This window comes from Delphinapterus leucas, chromosome 8 (genome assembly GCF_059928025.1).
Source record: "Delphinapterus leucas isolate spDelLeu-1000000601 "Yukka" chromosome 8, BTC_Dleu_Yukka2, whole genome shotgun sequence".
Classification (NCBI taxonomy): domain Eukaryota; kingdom Metazoa; phylum Chordata; class Mammalia; order Artiodactyla; family Monodontidae; genus Delphinapterus; species Delphinapterus leucas.
In genome coordinates, this window is record NC_143136.1 from 14,865,185 (window position 1) to 14,876,848 (window position 11,664).

The 11,664-nt window shown below is 41.0% G+C and overlaps 1 long non-coding RNA gene across 2 annotated transcripts in view; it reads left to right on the plus strand.

The window, feature by feature from the left end:
- Nucleotides 1-9,842, plus strand: part of LOC149748514 (uncharacterized) — an 80,769-nt gene extending 70,927 nt beyond the window's left edge. The window contains exon 5 of one of the 2 annotated variants that reach the window (XR_016394018.1): nt 1-9,816. This exon is cut by the window's left edge and continues 22,310 nt beyond it. This is a non-coding gene — a long non-coding RNA (uncharacterized LOC149748514). The other variant, XR_016394017.1, reaches the window with a different exon arrangement.
- The last annotated feature ends 1,822 nt before the right edge of the window (nt 9,843-11,664 follow it).

Genomic DNA, 11,664 nt, shown 5'->3' on the forward strand with positions numbered 1-11,664 from the left:
CTAGTTAGTGTGGGTAGCCACCACTGTCTCTTCCCAAATACGATGCTTGTCACCATGCCACTGACTTGCACTCCGCATCCTTGAAAACCTTTAACTGTTCCTGCTTCATTGAAACTGTCACCAAGATTCAAAGTGCTCAGTGCTGCTTGGCTAAATTCAGTCAAATGCCCCAAACCCAGATGCCATGGGAAAAGTTGAAAATGTCTCATCCCCCTTGTTTTACTGGTGTGGCTCCTTTCCAAGCCTGCCTCCCACCTATTTGGGAATTCTCTCACAGGCTAAGGATGTTTGATTCCTGGGTGGCCAACGTTTTCACCAGCATCCTCTTCCAGCCCAGTGTCTTGTCCTTCAGCTATGGAATATTAAGGCTGGCTGAACAGACAATAGGACACTTGTATGCACCCTACTTCTTGGGAGATACCTTCTTTCTCTCCTGAACAAGCTTCTATTATATCCAGGAGTTGAGAAGAAACATGTCCTCCATGAAACATTGTCATATGCAGACATTTTGAACTTCTCAGCTAAAATTCTAACATGAATCTCCTAACCTGAGCTAATTCTACAAGGACCAGCAAAGGAGCCAGACTGTCACTCCTCCTTCCTTGTGTTGCTGCTTTACTGCTCTGATTCACTCTTGCCCTTCCGACAGAGCCAAGGTAGTGCAAAGTTGTGAACCAACTGTATTAGTTTGCTGGGGCTGCTGTAACAAAGTACTGAAAACTGAGTGGCATAAACAACAGAAATTTGTCTCACTGTTCTGAAGGCTAGAAGTCCAAGGTCAAGATGTCAGCAAGGTTGGTTCCTTCTGAGGACTGTGAAGGAGAAGCTTCTTCCATGCTTCGCTTCTAGTTTCCTGTGGTTTCATGACAGTCTTTGGTGTTCCTTGGCTGATAAATGCATCACCCTTATCTCTGCCCTCATGTTCATTTAGCCTCTTTCCTGTGCATGTCTTTCTCCAAATTCCCCCCTTTTAAAGCACACTCGTCATAATGGATTATGGGTGGACTGTGTTCCAGTATGACCTCATCTTAACTAATTATATCTGCAATAACCCTATTTCCAAATAAGTTCTCATTCTGAGGTATGGGAAGTTAGGACTTCAACATATGCATTTTTAGGGACACAATTCTACCCATAACTCCAGCCATCTAATCTACCAGTCAAATAAATAAGCTGCTCTGTTTAGAAAAATTTAGCCAGAGTTTAGTCAAAAATGTAGTTAATGAGTAAGCCTATTGTCTGGTCAGCAAGAATGGAAAGTTCTATGGTGTGTAAAGCATGGCTAAATCAAAAACCCTTGAGTAAGATCTAAGTGATTTATTGTACATGGACATGCTAAATTAAAACTTGAAACAAAACAACCAACAAGCAAGCAAACAAGCAAGCAAGTGAATAGAAGTAATAAACCTAAATAGCTCTTGGGAGGGTCTGGTCTATGGTCTAAACAGAACACTTTAGCTGAATCTTTTTTATTTTTAAATTAATTAATTAATTAATTTATTTTTGGCTGTGTTGGGTCTTCGTTTCTGTGCGAGGGCTTTCTCTAGTTGCGGCAAGTGGGGGCCACTCTTCATCGCGATGCACAGGCCTCTCACTGTCGGGGCCTCTCTTGTTGCGGAGCACAAGCTCCAGACGCACAGGCTCAGTAGTTATGGCTCATGGGCCTAGTTGCTCCGCGGTATGTGGGATCTTCCCAGACCAGGGCTCAAACCTGTGTCACCTGCATTGGCAGACAGACTCTCAACCACTGCGCCACCAGGGAAGCACTAGCTGAATCTTAGACTCTAGATCTTCTACCCTATCAGTGCCTGACTTCACTAATACCTATTGAGTGGATCTGTGCTAAAAAGGTTGCGTATATATATTTCTAATAGAATTAGAAAATTATAATTTTTAAAACACTCCTTCTATTATGTTAATCTCCAGTCAAACACCTCTAGTTTTCACCATTTTAATACTAAGCTGCTCTGTTGACTTTCAAGACTTCACTTTTTGGCTTCACCAAGGCTATTCAACCTTATTTCGTATTTGTCAACTATTTTCTGCTCTAGTCAGATGCCTTCCTTATACCAAACACTAATCATTGGCTGAGTTCTTCAGCCTCTATTCTTTCCCTTTCCCTGTTAGAATCTTTCCATACTCTTAAGGCCCCATTCAAGTATATGCAGCCTTTCTTCTTCCCATTATGTTATTGTTGGTGGACTTTTCCACTGAAATCCAAATGGCATTCTAAACCTCCAAATATCTCAACTGTGTTGTGAACTAAAATCTGTCAAGTGCTCCAGTCATGACACCATAGAGAGTTTATAAGCTCTTCAACTGAAAGGAGATGGCTTTATACCCACCTCTTGAATTTCCCTCAATTTCAACTTAGCATTGAACACAATCAACCATCAATGGGTCCTTAGTTGGAAGTCATTTTTTGGTTAAAACCTGACCTTTCCTCCCAAATACCATGAATGGGGAAGCATGACCGAAGTAGCTACCATGGTGTCTTTGAGAAAACTCTATACGATAGATATCTAGCAGATTATGCACTCCAATAATAATAATGCAATAATATGAGAAATGAAAGATTTAAAAATAAGTGAGCCAAGCATTATGACATTGAAAAAAAGAGTAGAAGAGAATTAAATTTCCTTAACTTGATTAACTTTGGAAAAAGCCTATGGCGATATTATATATAATAGAGAAGCTATAATGTATTACATCTAAGACCAGAAAAAAGACAAAGATCCTTATACCAGCACTTGTGTTTTCAGAGCACTGGAAGTCCTTCCCCATGTGAAAGTGATATAAGGTCTTAGGAAAAGAAATAAAATTGTTGTTATTTGCAGGTGATATACACTAATCTAAAATAATGCAATCACATCAACATACAAATTTTTTGAACTAACAAAGGGATTCAGTAAGTAAATTAAACACCAAATAGCAATCAGTTTTCTTCTATACTACTACCAAATATAATATAATGAAAATTTAAATACTGTTTATAATAGCAACAAAACCCATAAAGTATTTAGGAATTAACTTTTGCAAAAAGACATAAACTTTTAAACTAAGTACACTGAAAATTATATAAATAAATGAAGAGACATTTATTTGGATGTAATGACTTAAATCCTCACAAATTAATCTTTAAATTTAATGAATACCATTCAACTTTCCATTTGGACGTTAAAAAGAACTTGATAAACATCTAAAATTTATCTTGGAGAAGGAAAATCCAAGAATACCTAAGTTAACCTTTAAAACATTGAGTGCATACTAGCCTTTCCAGAAATCAGAATATCCTACAGTGCTGTTACAATTAAAATGTATGGCATATATTCAAGAATAGATATATAGAGCAGTGAAATACAATGAAAAGCTGAGAAAGAGTCCCATGAATGTATAGAACTTCATATACTACAATAAATGTGGTACCATAAACCAAAGGGGAATTGACAGATGGTTTAGTAGGTGAGATTGGGAAAAGTGGCTCATTATATGGAGAAAAATAAAACTGGATTTTTACTAATACCACAACTAAAGGTGAACCTTAAAGGGATTAAAGACCTAAACATAAGTGGGAAAACTATAAACTTAAGAGTAAAAAAAAAAAAAAAGCAAACCAACTTTGTGACACAGGGGTAAAGGAAATCTTTTAAAATAAAACCTTGAATGACTACCTTAGGATAAAAAATGTTAAATTCAATGACATCCAAATTAAGGATTTATGTTCAGCAAAGAACACAGTAGACAGAGTTTATAGTTGGCAGAAGGGGATAAGATAGTTGCAATGTTTAACACTGACAAGGGATTAATATCCATACTCTACAAGGCAGTAACCACAAAAGAAAAAGAGGTAAAAGATATAAATAGAAAATTTAACCAGAAGAGGAAATCCAAAAGGCCATCAAACATATGGAAGATTGTTCAAATTCATTAGTAATCAGATAAATGCAAATTAACTTAATGAGATAACACTTTACACATATTAGTTTGGCAAAAAGTGGGAAGCTGGAAGATGCCAAAGTCTTGGCTAGGATGGGAATGTGAAGATAGAGGAGTTCTTAGCCTCTGGAGAGCAATCTGGCTGTCAGAAAAATAAGAATATGCACAGATATAAAGGGCTATGCACAGGGATGTCTTCTGCGGCATTGTTTGAAATGATGGAGAGTTGAAAGCAATCAGAGGACCCATCACTAAGTCAGTGGCCAGGTAAGGTGTGGGCATTTATACTGCACGGATTAGATGCATGCGTAGCAACTAAACCATAGAGGTACAGTGATGAGTGAAAAAAAAAGTGCAAGAAATGCAAGGAGGCATCTAACACAATAACATGCACATAAATTAAAAATACATGCATATAAAACAATAAAGTCCATTTTGTAAGAATACAAACAAACAAAAAGAGAAACATTAAACATATTAGTATGCTTGCCAATGGGAAGGTTGCAGGAGTTGGGGAATGGGAATGGAGGACGGGGATAAAAGGGAATTAAAAGAAACAACAACAAAAAACTTGCCTTCCAGGAGAGGCAAGCTACTTAATTGGGTTTGGAGAGAGGATCATTTGATGTTATGCTCTCAGGCTGTCAATTAGGAGACAACAAGAGAGGTGTTTGGATGCGTCATCTCCCTGGGCTCATCATCTCTGAGGCTGGAAATAGAATCCGGAGCTTGGGAGCCTGCGTCCCACAGGTGGGGTCAGAGGTGCTGGATGTTGGGCTTCTAATTGGACATGCTGTGTCAGAGAGCAGAGCAGGGGCTTCCAAAGAAATGCACAGGATGTATGTTTAGCCTCTGTGACGCATTTTAAAGAGAAAGCAAGAAGCAACCGTGACACTCTTGCATCCTGTGATTAAGCCCTGGGAGTTGGCTATCAGCACTGTTATTTTATAGTTACAGTTATGTCAACCATCACTCAGACTGTGTTCCTAAATGCCCTTGGGCATCAACGGAATGGCCATATTTCCCAAAACACTCTGCAATGTCCTAAGGGCTTGCTGAGAACACAGATGCCTTCTTTCAGACAAATATTAAAAGTAAGCTCCTATTATAATCAACAGTGCTGTATTACATACTTGAAAGTTGCTAAGAGACCCGATCTTAAATGTTCTCACCACAGAAAAGAAATGATAATTACGTGATGTGACAGAGGTGTTTGTTAATGTTATGGTTGTAATCATGTTGCCATAGATAAATGTATCAAATCAACACTTTGTATACCTTAAACATATACAATGTTATATCTCAATTATATTGCAATAATAATTAAATAAATAATAAACACACATACATACACACATAAAGGAAGTTCCTGACTACTTATGACTTTCTCCTTGGCAAAGTGGAGCCCCCATGTCCTGCCCCCTCATTCATGCATAATTTTACCATCCTCATGTTGCCCCAGTGGTAGAAACCCTCAGGTGAGGTTAGTGGCTATGGAGGCTCACTCAGGGTAGAGCATACTAAAATGTTGATTCAACTGTCAGTTTGACTATGCCTCTCCAAGCCCCCAGACCCTCTCAACAAGTCATTGATGCCTTTAACCTACAGACCAGTGAGCCAAACCTAACTGGAATTAGGCTTATCTCACCTAAGCCTAATTGATGGGCTAGTTGATGGGCTTTGAGGCTGGTCCTACTGCCGCTCACCTGGAAGCCTCTCTGTCTTGGAGGAGCTCTGCGTAGCTTTCTGCTTCATTCTTCCTGTGTAGTTTTGCAAGTTCTTTTCCTGGGACTGGGATATTGGTTCTTTTTCTTAGAGCATCTCTCAAAAGCTAGGCACTGGGAAACAAAAGGAAGCACAGACAGATATAGAACCTTCTCTTAGGAAGCTTACAATCTAGTGGAGGAATCACAGGAGTGACCAAGAAAAGTCCTATGACAGTAAGTGTGTTCAAGTATACCCAAGGATATGTTTTCATCAGGTATGGTAAGACAGCAGACTTGGAAAAGATTGTCTTGAAAGAAGGTTTTTTTCTCCCCCAGTTTTATTGAGATATTTCTGACATATAGCAGTGTATATGTGTAAGGCGTACAGCATAACGATTTGACTTACATCTACCACAAAATTATTATCACAATAAGTTTCATTACATCCATCATCTCAAATATTAAAAAAAACAGAAAAAATCTTTTCATAAGTATAAGAAGTTTATACTCACAGATCCCTAAAACCAGAGACACCACATACCAGGAAGGGCCACATGGGGAAGGATTAGGGTCAGCCAGGAGGCAGAGAAGGGGAAAGGGCAGAGCATGGCCCAGAGACTTTATTGGGGTTTTGATTGGAAGGAATGGGGTGAGGCAAGGTAGATATTCTGAGCAAGTTTAGGGTTGAACAATTTGAATAATTTTGGTGAGCTTTGGATGGTAGGTCCCAAATTGCCCAGTACCTGGTTATAGGGTGATTATTAAATTACCCCAGTGCAGGGGGAATACTGATTTGGTATGTGAAAGTTTGATGAGGGAGACAGTAGGGTATAGGCTCTGGATTGGTTGGTTTCTATATCAAAGGCACACTTCCAAGGGGAGTCATTTACTGTCTCTAGGAGCTAGCTATCCCTGAAAGGGGCAGTCTCTCTAGGACCAAAAATGTCAGAGCATCAATAATACAGAAAATAAGAAAATATAGCCAATACAATAGGAAACTGGATTCTTTGAGAGTCTGTGAAACAACAACCTATTTTAACCTGGGGTGTCAGGGATGGCTTCTGATAAGAAATGATGAGTAAAGGGAAAGCTACATACTGAATGGAAGTTAATTAGGAGGGCTTAGGAGATATGCTCCATATTTAGGAAATGGCATGTGCAAAGGTCCTGGGGTGGCAGAAAGCCCTGAATGATTGAGGAACAGAAAGGTAAGACTGGAGTGAAAAGAGATGGATCTTGGGAGACAAGCAGGGGCAGGCTTGCCCTGCAGGTGAGCAGTGTTAGGAATTAGGATATTAATTTGAGAGCAGTGGCTAGCCACTGAAGGATTTTCAGTAGGCGATGGTCAAGAATTCATACTCCACCTGCTTGGTTGGTCTCTCATACTTCACCTGGATATGAGCAGAGCCCTCCTCTGTGTAAGTTGATCCTGTTGCTCTCCCTCTAGATACTAGGATCACCATCAGCTCTGGCACATTCCTGATTTGGAATATCACTGACTTACCCCTACCTCATCCAGCAGATGGAAATTCCTTAGACAAACAGCTGACTAACCATGCCTGTGTTTGCTCTTCCTGGCCACCTTTACAGCAGCAGCCCCCAACATTTTCGGCACCAGGGGCTGGTTTCATAGAAGACAATTTTTCCATGGAAGGGAGGAATGATTTTGGGATGATTCAAGCACATTACATTGATTGTGCACTTTATTTCTATTACACTGTAATACAAAATGAAATAATTATACAACTCGCCATAATGCTGACAGGAGGTGGAGCTCAGGAGGTAATGACGGCAATGGGGAGCGGCTGTAAATACAGATGAAGCTTTGCCTGCTTGCTGCTCACCTCCTGCTGTGCAGCCCTCTTCCCCCTGCTTTACAGCACAGCCTGAGCCAGTGCCCCAGCTCCCTCTGCACAGCTCTGGTCTTCCTGTCTTAGTCCATGTAGCTGCCATCCCAGCAAACAGAGGGGCATTCTAGTGGGGTTACTTTAGTCAAATTTGCAAAATGTTGAATGACTTGATGAAAAGCAGCCCTTCTGTCTGGAAGCACTCTCTCCTCCTAAGACACCCCAGCTAATGAATGAGAGATTGGTATGCAGGGGAGCACAGAGCTGAAATCAGACTGGCTTTTCCCCATTGAAAATGCATAAATAATAAATCAGCAAGGCTTTCACGCAATTAGGTGTGAAACCTAATTTGGACCAGTTAGGTGTAAGGCCAATAGCTCCATGTGTCCAATCGTAAAATTGCAGAAGGGTAAGTCCCACAGTGGTCTTGAGATTCGTTTCTCATTCTTAAGAGTCCTGTGCCTACAGTACAGAAGGAACTTGATCTTCTGTATCTGGTTCACCTGCCATCCCAACCTGATTTGCTTTAACTCTTCTCTGGGTACTTCTAGATTATTTGCTTTGGTCTAAACTTTGAAGAAAACACATGAGTGGGTGAGAGTGGGAGGCACCCAGGCAGTGGAGGAGTGCACCCTGAAGTAGCCCAGGGGGGCAAGAGGGGCAGTTGACAGTCTCCCCTGTGCTGGAACAGCAACATCACCTGGGCTGGTGGTGTCTCTTGGCCTGGAGACACCTGGCAGAGGTTGGAAGCTCAGCTCCCACTAGAGGGCTCTTCCTAGTTAAAGTATTGGGAAGCTTAAATGCGAGTCATGCAATGGAAAGAACACAGGACTTGGAGAGAGAAGACCCATGTTTGGATCTCTGTTCTGCCACATTCCACCTCTGTGACTCTGGTCAAAACAACAGAGATTTTCTCTGTCCTTATAGAATGAGAAGGGTGGGGTGGGTTCCTCTCCGGTGGAGAGCTACCTTCACTGGATGTGTGGAGAATCTCTTTCTGCTGACTTTGCCCCCGCCCTGGCTCCATCTGGAGGTCTCTCAGCTCTTGGGCTACTCCAGAGTCTGAACTTCCCTTAGTTAAAAGCTGGAGGCAGTAAATATTCTCATTAGAATGCAAATTAATTCTCTACACAGCTGCCCAAGTTGTTTTCCTGTGTTGTCATTTATTTCCTTTCTCTCCTTAGAAAGTGTGACAATAGGGCTTCCCTGGTGGCGAAGTGGTTAAGAATCCGCCTGCCAATGCAGGGAACACGGGTTCAAGCCCTAGTCTGGGAAGATCCCACATGTTGCAGAGCAACTAAGCCCGTGCACCAGAACTACTGAGCCTCTACTCTAAAGCCCGCGAGCCACAACTACTGAGCCCATGTGCCACAACTACTGAAGCCTGCGTGCCTAAAGGGGGTGCTTCACAACAAGAGAAGCCACTGCAATGAGAAGCCCATGCACCACAGCAAAGAGTAGTCCCCGCTCGCCCCAACTAGAGAAAAGCCCGGGTGCAGAAACAAAGACCCAGTGCAGCCAAAAATAAAATAAATAAATAAATTAATTTAAAAAACCACCATTCACTTTATTAAAAAAAAAAAAAAAGTGTGACAATAATGAAGCCCAAGCCCTTTCACCTGGCATTCCAAGGGTGGGAGGTCTCTGTCAAGATGCTAGACTTGCATAGCATGCCAGGCAGTTTAGGGACGTGGTTAGGAGGCAGGCAGCTCCTCCCCTTAGTAAATTCCTGAGCTTGGGAACACTGCTGGATTTATTCCCCTTTATGTTGCTTCTCTGTAAAGTGAGAATAAGGATACGTATCTCATGAGTTTATTATAAGGATTAAATATTATAACTTATTTTTAAAAACTTCCTGTGGTTGGAATAGGAAAACATTTAATAAATGTTAGTTTTCGTGGTGACAAACCAAATCTATTTTTTCCTACAGACCTGTTTTCTCCCCATTCTGTATCTTGCTCATATTTCTGTCTTTCTTCAAAGCCCTGTTCAAATGCCAACATATACGTGAAGCCTTTCTTGAATTTTGGGAGAATTAATAACTCCTACTCCTCTTGGCCCTTTCCTTGTGACTCTCTTGAGAATGTATTTTTATTCTGTTTTTTTCTGACAATGATTTATGCATGTGCCTTTGTCATCCACCTTCATGCACCCACCCTCTCTCCCACCCACTAGACTGTGAGCTATAAGAGGGCAGGGAACACAGCTCATTCCTTCCTGAATAATTCAATCAGTTCAATAAACATTTGATGAATGAGCAAATGACTGAATGAATGCATGAGTGGAAGGTTACTCAAATGACACTTTCTGTCATTATCACAGATTAGTTTAATCAGGGAGCAGGGCTTCAAGAAACTCAAGTTTCAAAGTGATTGGTGCTCATGGGAAGCTAAGGTCTGAGGTTTGCAAAGCAGCCATGGAGGGACAGGCCTGTGTCAGGCCAAGGAAAGTATAGGGTGCCCAAACAAGTACTACTTCATTTTTTTTTAACTTAAAAAAATATGCTCTGTGGCCTTGGTTTGTGTTGATGGTGACAAGTAATCCCAAGAGAAATGACGACAAGCACAGCATGATGGAAATCTGATCCATCTAGCTGGATTTGGCACCCCTGAGTAATGGTGGCTCTTGAAGGAGGGAATTGCTTCTATCAAAGATTCATGGGGTGAAGTGGGAGGATGTGGGAGAACACATTCACTATGTAGGCTATGTAAGATCCAGTTATACAAAACTGGGTTCCAGCAATCCCCAATTAGATTTAAATTTGTTCAGTGGGAATTCCACTTTAATTTAAAAGATGGTCACCAAATTCGCAAGCAAATTTATTTCGCTTAAATAATCACATTTTTGGGTGGGATAAAATAGTGAGACTGTGAGGGTGAAAACTGTAATCTCAGTTCTGATAGGGGGTTGAGAGTTCTTATCACTGTCGCATAATTGCAAGGTGCCAGCTCTCATCTACAGCTATAGCCCCAGGGCAGCAAACAGAAGCTAGTCGTAGGGGAAGTTTTTTGAGAATCTTTGGAGAGCTTTTCCATTACCATGGTTTCTGGGAAATCACTATCAGTGACGCCACCAATGGGATGCTCTTGACATTTTAACTCTTTTACTCTCTATGTTCTTTTCATGCTCCATTCCAGTAGTTTTTGTCAACTTCTCAGCATTCACTTTAATCAGACCTGGCAGGCTCAACCCAAGTCTCCAGAAACTCAACAAAAGGCCTCCCTCTCCAGTTTCCTGACCTTGAACTCACTGATTTCTCCAGGTTCTACTCACCACTGAATCCCCTCTTTCAGAGTCTGCTCCTTTAACTTCTAACTCAAACCCTTCCTCTCGTCCAGTTCCCTGGTGTTCATGGTTGATGTAGGATGATTTTTCTTGGCTCCAATCTAGCCTTGTGCTGAAATGCTACCTGCACATGCTTCTGTATTTCCAGATTCTGGGACCTGGGGCAAGCAGGGTCAGACGTGGTGTTCAGCCCAGGGTACCAGGAAGCCCAGTCCCCAATCCCAGTCCCCTGATTGCCTAGGAAATGGGGTCAGTCTATTTCTTATCTTTTTCTCCCTTAAGCAGGGGCTGGTTGTTATAGAAGAAAAAAGCATTAAGATCTCATAATATGCCAGACACTTTGCATTTATTACAGTTTTCCACTTAATCCTCCCGGCGTCCTTGTAAGGATAGGAAACATTAAGTTGTAAAGCCAGATATATAGCCCAGGTAGAATGATCACAGGTCACTTGTGTCTCTTCATGACACCCTCTGAGCCTCATTGTCCTCATCAATAAAATAGTGATGACATTAGTTTGAATCACATAATATTGTCTATATTCAACAATTTTTTATCGAAAAATGACATTTTCAGAGCGTTCAACATATAATATTCCCTACCTTATAGGTTAGTTGTAAAGATACAGTGATTGTCAAGTGTGTGGCACATAGTAAACTTAGTAAACATTAGCTATTCTCACTACACCATACCCTTCATTTTCCTACTTTATCTTTTTGTGTATGTTTCTATGGCTTTCTGCCCCCTTTATCACAGTTATAGCAGTATCCCTAGTATTTGGCATATAGTAGGAATTCAATAAATACTTATTGGATTGGATTTGATCGAATTTGTGAAGAAAAACAAAACAAAACTTGTGCTGTATTCTATGAATTCCAGAGTAGATGTCATT